We start from the raw sequence: 9502 nt of genomic DNA, 5'->3' as shown, positions 1-9502 counted from the left end.
ATGCAAAACCTTAAAATATATATATATATATATATATATATATATGTAAGGACACGATTTTGTGACGAACCTAAACAGTATTGAGTTCGTACGTAAAAGGCCCAGACAATATGATTTGTAGAGCGTGGGTGTAAAGAACTAGGTTAACTGTGATATCTACCTCCAAGATTTTCTCTCAAGCCCGTTCAAGGTTTTAAAGTTGGTACAATGAACGTTTTTCTTTAGTGATTAGTGCAATTCTCTCTTTTTCCTCTTCCTTTCTCCTTTCTAGTTTATGTCTGTTCTTCCCTTTTCTTTTTCTCCCCCGATCCCTTTCTTCATGTTATTCTTTTAGTTTATATACCTCCCTTTGCGCTCCATCCTTGCCGCACACGTGTAGGTTATGTCCGAAGGATTTCTTTTTGTCCCATCTGGCACCTCCTGGAACTTCCTATGGGCAGCTGTAAGGCTGCTTCCCTACTGTTCAGGTATCACCTCCACATTAATGCGGCCAGAGAGTTGGTTGAGAGGTCATTAATGCGGAGGCAGCTGTAGTTTCAGATATTTGTTTGCCTTATCTCTTTCATCTTTAGTCGGCTACTCTACCCTCTGAGATGACCTAATTCTGAGATCTGATCGCAGCGAGACCACGTCCTGATCGTCCTCGGACGCGATCGTCCTCGGACGCGTACTGCCGAAGAGAATGGTGTCCTCGGACGGGTATACAGCCTCGGATGGGCCACTGGCCCAACAATCCTGAACTAATTCTGAATCCTATGGGCCTATTAATCGAACGATCCCCACAATAGCCCCTCAAAATCCTAATTTTCGACTCCTCAGGAGAAAAGGTGGATTTTGACGTCATAAGCCTGCACCTGTGCGCATTTTGGGGCATGCTCCTGACGCTTCAGCACCCCGATTTTGGCAGCATTAAATTCTGACAACTCCCTTGTCTCCCACGTTCGACGGTGAGATCCAAATCAAACGGTAGGGGGCTTCTCTTGTTTTGTGAGTGGGAATTTCACCGCTCACAATCTTCACATGACTATAAAGGCGCTCCCAAATTGAACCTGTACCTTACCCTTAATGGTTACGTGGTTCTAGAGCTTATACATTGAATCTGCCTTCTTCCAGTCTTCACTGTTCTCCTGGTGACTACAAATAATCGTACGTTGTCCGAGGTCCTTCCTTCGAACCTGTAAGTCCTCTTGAAGCTTTTACCATTTTTATTTAAAACCAAAAAGTTTTTTCTCTACTAAGTCTCTTTAAAAAATGGGGAAACAGAGGAATCCCTTTCGGTGTCTCGTTGACTCCGAGGAGGGTATTAGAAACTTCCGCTCTAAGTACAATATCCCACCAACGGTAGGGATGAGGTATGCATCCCAAGGGGAGTGGGTTGACGCCAGGCAAACTGGGGAAGTGGTTATCCCCATGATCGCCTTTATTGAAGGCGGGATGACCATCCCCATGGGTAGTATCACTAGGGGTTACCTTAATTTCTTTAGGCTATCCCCCACCCAATGCGCTCCCAATATGTTTAGGGTTCTGGGGAGTATAGACGCTCTGAATCAGAGAATGGATCTAAATCTATCCCATCACGACGTGAACTGGGTGTACAGCCTTCACCGCCTAGCTGACCAGGACTATTATCTCAAGTCGAGATATCCTGCAATAAGGCTAATTCAGTGCCTCCCTACTTCAAATAAGTACCTAAAAGAGGATTTCCTTATTTTTTCTGGGGAATGGCATGATGGTCTACCTTGCCCGACAGTAGAGGGAACACCAGGTGGGTGCGAAATTATAGGCCTATGCTACTTAGCTCGTGAACACATTTTACTTACCTTTATTATTTTCGTGTCTTACGACTTTAACTTTAAAATTAACGGTTTTGTAGATAGAAGCTACACGAAACCCAATCTCAGATTAGTCAATAAAGCGAGCCTAGACAGGTTATTGAAAGCTGAAATATACGTGAACGAGGCTGATGGTTAGCTACGGGCAGCACATTTAATTCTTGGCTATATACCCCCCTTTCTTTTGGCTTTCAGGCGCCGAAGTGCGTGATTAGGGCACGCGATCCTTGGCTTCGCCGTATCAGTGTTGCCTACGAAGGGTTCATTGTTCCAGAGGGTATTCCACTTCCCAAACACACACCTCTCACAAAGCCTCTTTTGGTGGCCAGCGTCTCGGCGGGGCCTTCTTCACCCTCACCTTCCCTCAAGAAAAAGGGAACCGATAGGAGAAGGAAAAGGGGAAAAAACAAGGAAACCGTTGTAACAGTATCTGAATCCACGGACAGTTTCGAGATCTTCGATCAGCCCACAAGCCCCGAGGAAAGTTCTTACGAGATGGGGGTACAAAGGAAACCCTAGAAAAACTTGATGGAGCTGATAGGAGGTCAACAGGGAAAGTCTGCACTTGCCCAAACAATAGCATCCCAGGTTTCACCTCTTCTAGCCAGGTCTTCTCCTCCAGTTCCTCGCCACCCTCCTCGATCATCTCCGCAACCAGCGCTGCCCAGCGCTGCCGAGCAAGAGAAGCGCAGAGAACAAAAGGGTAAGGGGGTGGCAGATGCGAGCAAATCTCGTCCCACTCGAGAGGAGGATGTCCAATGAGCTGCAAAGCAGCAGAAAACTAGGCACCCCGTTACGCGGGGCCAAGAGAAATCCGATTCCCCACATCCCGATTCACAAGCGTGGCTGCCAGTTCCTATGCTCGGTGGGGAGCCCCTGCGAGACGATACCTCTATAAGGGATTTTAACGGCAGCATTGGGTGTCATGTGGCCTCGGCCATAGAGGAGGCCTTATTGCTCCCAAAGGATATGGCTGAGCTAAAGAATGTGAGGAAGAATCAACTCATCCTTGACAATAAACGATATTTGGGCATGGTGAGAAGCTGTCTTTTACACTGTTCCATTCTGTGACGGTTACTAATGCGCACTTTTCATTAACTATAACGCTAACTCACCCCCCCTTATTTTTTTACAGATCATTCAAAATACCTTCAAGCTAGATGAGATGCTCAATGCTTACTCCAACCAGCTAGATGGTGAAAGGAAAAGAAGGGTAATGGCTGTACAAACCTTGTCCAAATCTGAACAGGATCTAACCGACGCAAGGAAAAAGCTACAGGTCGAAGAAGAAGCTCGCAAGAGTGCTGAATCGACATCAGAAGGCTACCAGAAGCAGGCCGAGGAACAAGCCAAGCTTCTGCGCGAGGCGAATGCCGAGCTGAAGAAGACTCAGGAGCAAGTTCTCGTTCTTAAGAAGCACCTAGAAGAAACTCAGAGGCTAAGGGAGAAAGCTGAAAAGCTCAAAGAACAAGCCGAGGAAGCGAAAATCAAGTCCGAACAGGCAATGAATGAAGCCGAGCAGAGGGGCTACGAAATTGGGATAGCTGAAACTGAAAAAACTTTAAGAGCCGAAGTTCCGGAGGTGTGCCGCATCTTCTGCGCGAGAACCTGGAACGAGGCTCTTAACCGTGCCGGGGTTGAAGCCTCATCTGAACTACGTAAGCCAGAGAACGTATATTACCCCGAAGCGATACGCCCCTCAGCCCCTCAACCATACCAGGTTGATACTCCTTCCTCAGCTATTAACCCTAACGAGGAGGTTTTGCCTCGCAATTCCCCTCCAGGAGCTTCCCCAAACAAATCAACCACTACTTCGAAGGCAGAGACGATCTCACAGGGTTTTCAACAAGAATTAGACTCCACAGTTCAATCAACTGGGGGCATTACCAATTAAAATTAAAAAAGTAGAAACTGTTTTGTAATTTTAAATAGACACTTAATAGAGGACTTTCTCGCTTATTTTCTTATCATTCTGATAGCTCTAAGTTATCTTCACACTTACTTTCTTTGTCGTCGTAACTTTGTATGGGTTCATTTCACCCACCTTTTTCATTGTACGTCAATCTTGCATTCGAAGCTCTCTCTTTTTGACTCCTTAATGAATGCTCATAGGGCATTATTTTCACCAAGTTTATGATTTGGAAAACTCATCACCACTCTATTTACCATTTAATAATTCGATACACCACTTAGCAGGTCAATTTCTACCGAGTTTGTGGTCTGAGGATTTGGCATAACCTAGTTCCTGTTTTAACAATTCAGTATGAATGATAGGATGTTAATTTCCACTAAGTTTGCGATCCGAGGACCTGGCATAACTTAATTTCTGTTTAACAATTCAGTATGAATGATAGGATGTTAATTTCCTCTAAATTTGCGATCCGAGGACCTGGCATAACTTAATTTCTGTTTAACAATTCAGTATGAATGATAGGATGTTAATTTCCACTAAGTTTGCGATTCGAGGACCCGGCATAACTCAGTTTCTGTTTAACAATTCAGTATGATAGGATGTTAATTTCCACTAAGTTTGCGATCTGAGGACCTGGCATAACTCAGTTTCTGTTTAACAATTCAGTATGATAGGATGGGATGCATATTTGACGTAAGTTAAAAGAGAATATTTGAATTAAAACTTCTTTACTAGTAATAATACCTTCTGAGATTATTTACATTCCAAAGATGGAGTACAGGTTTTTCATCTAGGTCCTCTAGATAGTAAGCTCCTATTCCTGCTACAGAGGTAATCCGATATGGTCCCTCCCAATTGGGTCCCAGTTTTCCCCAATTTGGATTCTTAGTGGCCCCCAGGACTTTTCTCAATACCAGATCTCCTATAGCTAACGGCCTCATCCTCACATTGCTATCGTAGCACTGCTTGAGTTTGTGCTGGTAGTAAGCTAGCCGAACCATCGCGCTCTCCCTTCGTTCTTCAATCAGGTCTAAACTTTTTTCCAACATCGCATCATTATTACTAGAAGAGAATGCACTGGTCTTCAACGTTGGGAATCCAGTTTCCAGGGGAATAACGGCCTCTACCCCATAGGTCATGGAGAAGGGAGTTTCTCCCGTCGAATGTCGGGGTGTTGTCCGATACGTCCAAAGCACATGTGGTAGTTCTTCCACCCATTTTCCTTTCGCGTCGTCTAGTCTCTTTTTAAGCCCATTGACAATGATTTTGTTAACAGTTTCAGCCTGTCCATTGCCTTGTGGATAAGCTGGAGTGGAATATCTGTTTCTTATTCCCAGTTCTGAATAGTATTTCCTAAAGGCATTACTATCGAACTGGAGCCCATTGTCCGAAACAAGAGCTCTTGGGATTCCAAATCGCGTAACAATGTTCTTCCAGACAAACTTCTTCACATCTACGTCTCGGATGTTCGCCAAGGGTTCAGCTTCAACCCATTTAGTAAAGTAGTCTGTGCCGACCAGCAGGTATTTCTTGTTTCCTATAACTTTAGGAAAAGGGCCGACAATGTCCAGCCCCCATTGTACAAAGGGCCAAGGGCTTGAGAGAGGGTTAAGAACTCCTCTGGGTTGATGGATATTCGGGGCATATCTTTGACACTGATCGCATTTCTTAACGTACTCCTACGCTTCTTTCTGCATATTCGGCCACCAATAACCTTGCGTTAGTGCTCGGCATGACAGGGACCTTCCTCCTGTATGGCTTCCACAAATGCCCTCATGCAACTCTTCCAGGATTGATTCTGCTGTCTCAGGAGGCACGCAGAGCAAGTATGGCCCAGAGAAGGACCGTCTATATAGCTTTTTATCCTCGAATAACCAGTACCGAGGTGCTCTCCTTCGTATTTTCTCAACTTCCACCTTATCTTTGGGCAACACGTCACTGTCGAGAAATTTTAATATAGGGTCAATCCAGCATGGCGTCAAACTAGCTTGACGAATTTGGCAAACTTCCTTTTCTGGTGAAGTGGGAGTACGCAAGTCTTCGACGATAATTACCCGAGGGAAATTTCGTACTGAGGAGGTGGCAAGGGTCGCTAAGGAGTCAGCGTGGGTATTTTCCTCTCGTGGAATATGTAATACGTCAAAAGATTCGAACTCTGTTCGCATATGCCTAACCCGGTTCAGATACCCTTGCATCCTTGGGTTTCTGGCCTCCAACTCTCCAGTCACCTGGCCAATGACCAGCTTCGAGTCCGAGAACAGTTTCACCGCCTTTCCACCCATCTTATGGACCATGCTCATTCCCATTATCAGAGCTTCGTACTCTGATTCATTGTTAGTAGCCGAGAACCCTAGTCTTAGCGACTTCTCGATGATGACCTCTTCGGGAGATATCAGAACCAATCCCAATCCAGCTCCCCGTTGGTTTGCGGCCCCATCCACGTATACCTTCCATACCGGCCCTCTTGGCGCGGATATCGCGCCAACCGATTTTTCATCCATGTGATCTTGACTCCTACTAACTTCCTCAGGGCACTCAGCGAATTCAACTACCAAATCGGCGAGAACTTGACCCTTCACAGAGGTGCGGGGCATGTATTTGATGTCAAAAGCACCCAGAATCGTTCCCCACTTGGCAATTCTGCCGGTATAGTCAGCACTTCTAAGTATGGATTTGAGAGACAATTGGGTCAAAAAAACTACAGTGTGAGCTTGAAAATAGTGCGGAAGTTTACGTGTTGCATGGACGACTGCCAGTATGGCCTTCTCTAAGGACAGATATCTCACCTCGGCTTCATAGAGGGATTTACTTACATAATAAACTGGCCTCTGGACGCCATTGTCTTCTCGCATCAAGACGAAACTGACTGCGTGAGGAGCTACCGCCAGATAGGCATACAACACCTCATCCACTTCAGGGCTAGACATGATCGGCGGTTTGGATAAATAGTCTTTCAACTGCTGGAACGCCTCAGCACACTCCTCGGTCCATTCGAATCCCTGCCACTTATGTAACAGACGGAAAAAAGGACGACACCTTTCAGCCGACCTGGAGATGAATCGGTTCAACGCAGCAGTCATCCCCGTCAACCTCTGCACTTCCTTTGGATTTCGAGGCGCTTGCAAATTGTTAATGACCCTAATCTGATCTGGATTCACCTCAATTCCCCTATGGGTCACCATGTACCCCAAGAATTTCCTAGAACCTACACCAAAGGAGCACTTCGAAGCATTCAGGCGCAACTTATGTTCTTTCAGTATCCCGAAGATGCTAGTGAGGTCCTCCACATGTTCAGTCACTACCTTGCTTTTCACCACCATGTCATCAATATAAACTTCAATACTTCTGCCTAGCTGTGACTCAAACATTTTCGTCATCATGCGTTGGTAGGTGGATCCAACGTTTTTCAGACCGAAGGGCATCACCTTGTAATGGTAGTTCCCAACCGGGGTCACGAAAGCGGTCTTTTCTTGATCATCGGCGACTAACGGTATTTGGTGATACCCTTGAAAGGCATCCAAGAAACTCATCCTAGGGTGGCCCACAGTCGCATCCACCAGCTGGTCAATCTTCGACATAGGAAATGGGTCCTTAGGGCATGCCTTATTAAGATCCGTGAAATCCACGCACACTCGCCATTTCCCCGTCTTCTTCTTCACTACCACCGTATTGGCCAGCCATTGGGGGTAAAAGACTTCTTTGATAGCCCCAGCCTGTTTTAGCTTGGCGACTTCACTTCGGACTGCCTCGACATGCTCTTTCGATGGTCGCCGAGGAATTTGCCTCTTGGGGGGAACGGTAGAGTTTACATTGAGTCGGTGACAAATGAAACTTGGGTCTACTCCTGGGGCTTCATACGGGTCCCATACAAAAACGTCCACATTAGCTCGGAGGAACTCCAGCAAACTCGCTTTCTCTTGCAGAGGCAACTTGACCCCAACCCGGAAGAATTTCTCTGGATCATCAGCAACAGTCACCTTCTCCAGATCTTCACACTCTACCCTATTGGTTGGTACGTCTAAACCTGATGCTGGGGACTTTAATTGCTATGACTCATTATCGGCTGTAGCCGAGGTTTCTGCCTCCGGCCGATGCCGAATAGCCGCTACTTGGCACTGCCGAGCAGCCGCTTGGTTCCCTACTATCTCCAGCACTTGGTCTCCGGATGGGTACTTCACCTTCTGATGTAGGGTGGATGAAACCGCCTTAAGTGTGTGAAGCTAAGGTCTGCCCAAGATAACCGTATACAGAGAATAAACATCTACGATAATAAAATCCACCTCCACCACCTCTGTGCCTGACTGCACGGGCAACCTGATTAGCCCCATGGGAATGACTAACCTTCCCTCAAAACTGATTAGAGGGGAGTTATAGGTTGTCAAGTCCTGCTGTTTCAAACCTAGCCCCTTGTACAAATCCAGATACATCACATCCGCTGCGCTTCCCTGATCAACCATCACTCTTCGGACATCGTACCCACTAATCCTCAGCGTTACCACCAAGGCATCCTCATGGGGTTGTATGATTCAAACCAAATCTTCGTCTGAAAAACCCAAAATCAAGGGGACACGCCTCTTGGCTCTCTTCCATGCTTGAGAACGATCCTCGGCCGGGGATCGGGACACCGACAACACTCGGGTGGGGCAAGATCCAGTCCTCCCCGGGGCCGCAAAGATGACGTTGATCGTACCCCGAGGGAGCCTTGATGAAGCATCCCCACGCACCTCGGAACCTGCTTGGCTCGTCCTTCCGCTGGAGTGATGCAAGAGCTGCCTTAATTTCCCTTCTCGGACCAACTGCTCCAAATGGTCCCATAAATTCCTGCAGTTGTCTGTTGTGTGCCCATGGTCCTGATGGTAATGGCAATACAAACTCGGGTTGCGTTTTGTAGGCTCTCTCGCCATCCTGTTCGGCCATTTGAAAAATGGCTCATCCTTTATCTTCTCCAAAACCTGCTGAACAGGCTCCCGAAATACCGCATTAACAACCTGGGCGTCCGCCGAGGCCGACTGGCCAACAAAGTCCCTCCTCGGTCGGTTGTTATTATAACGATCCGACCTGAAATCCCTCCTCTCATGAGGGATCATCTTGGCCTTTCCTTTCCCCTGAAGTTGATCCTCCTCTATCCTTTTGTACTTCTCTATTCTGTCCATCAGTTGGCGCACACTGGTAACAGGCTTACCCGTCAAGGATTTCCTCAAGTCGTGATCAGCTGGGAGGCCGGCTTTGAAAGTGGTTATAGCCATAGCGTCATTCTTCCCCCCTATTTCGTTAAACATCTCCCAATACCTATCCGAATAACTCTTGAAAGTCTCGCCATCTCGCATAGACAAGGTCAACAAGGATCCCAGAGGCAAAGGAGTCCTGCTGCATGTAATAAAACGAGCACCAAAAGCCTGGGTTAGTGCTTTGAAAGATCCAACAGAATTGACCCTTAAGCCACTGAACCACCTCATCGCCGTTGGACCCAAACTCGACGGAAAAATCTTGCACATCAGAGCATCATCCCTGGAATGAATAGCCATCTTCTGGCTGTAATAGCTTACATGTTCCACCGGATCCGAATGGCCATCATACAGAGAGAACGTAGGTTGATTGAACCGCCGAGGATGGGTAGCATCATCTATGCTTCTTGTAAAGGGTGACCTGGAAATTTGACTCAAGACTTTGTTCATGGCATCGTTTCCCAAGCCCCTGCTAGTTGGAACTTTACGCCTACGCCTATGGCGACGCTCCTCTTCGTAGGAGAAAGTCTCGC

The sequence above is a fragment of the Quercus lobata genome, chromosome 10 (genome assembly GCF_001633185.2).
Source record: "Quercus lobata isolate SW786 chromosome 10, ValleyOak3.0 Primary Assembly, whole genome shotgun sequence".
Classification (NCBI taxonomy): Eukaryota; Viridiplantae; Streptophyta; class Magnoliopsida; order Fagales; family Fagaceae; genus Quercus; species Quercus lobata.
Note: the sequence above shows the minus strand (reverse complement) of the source record.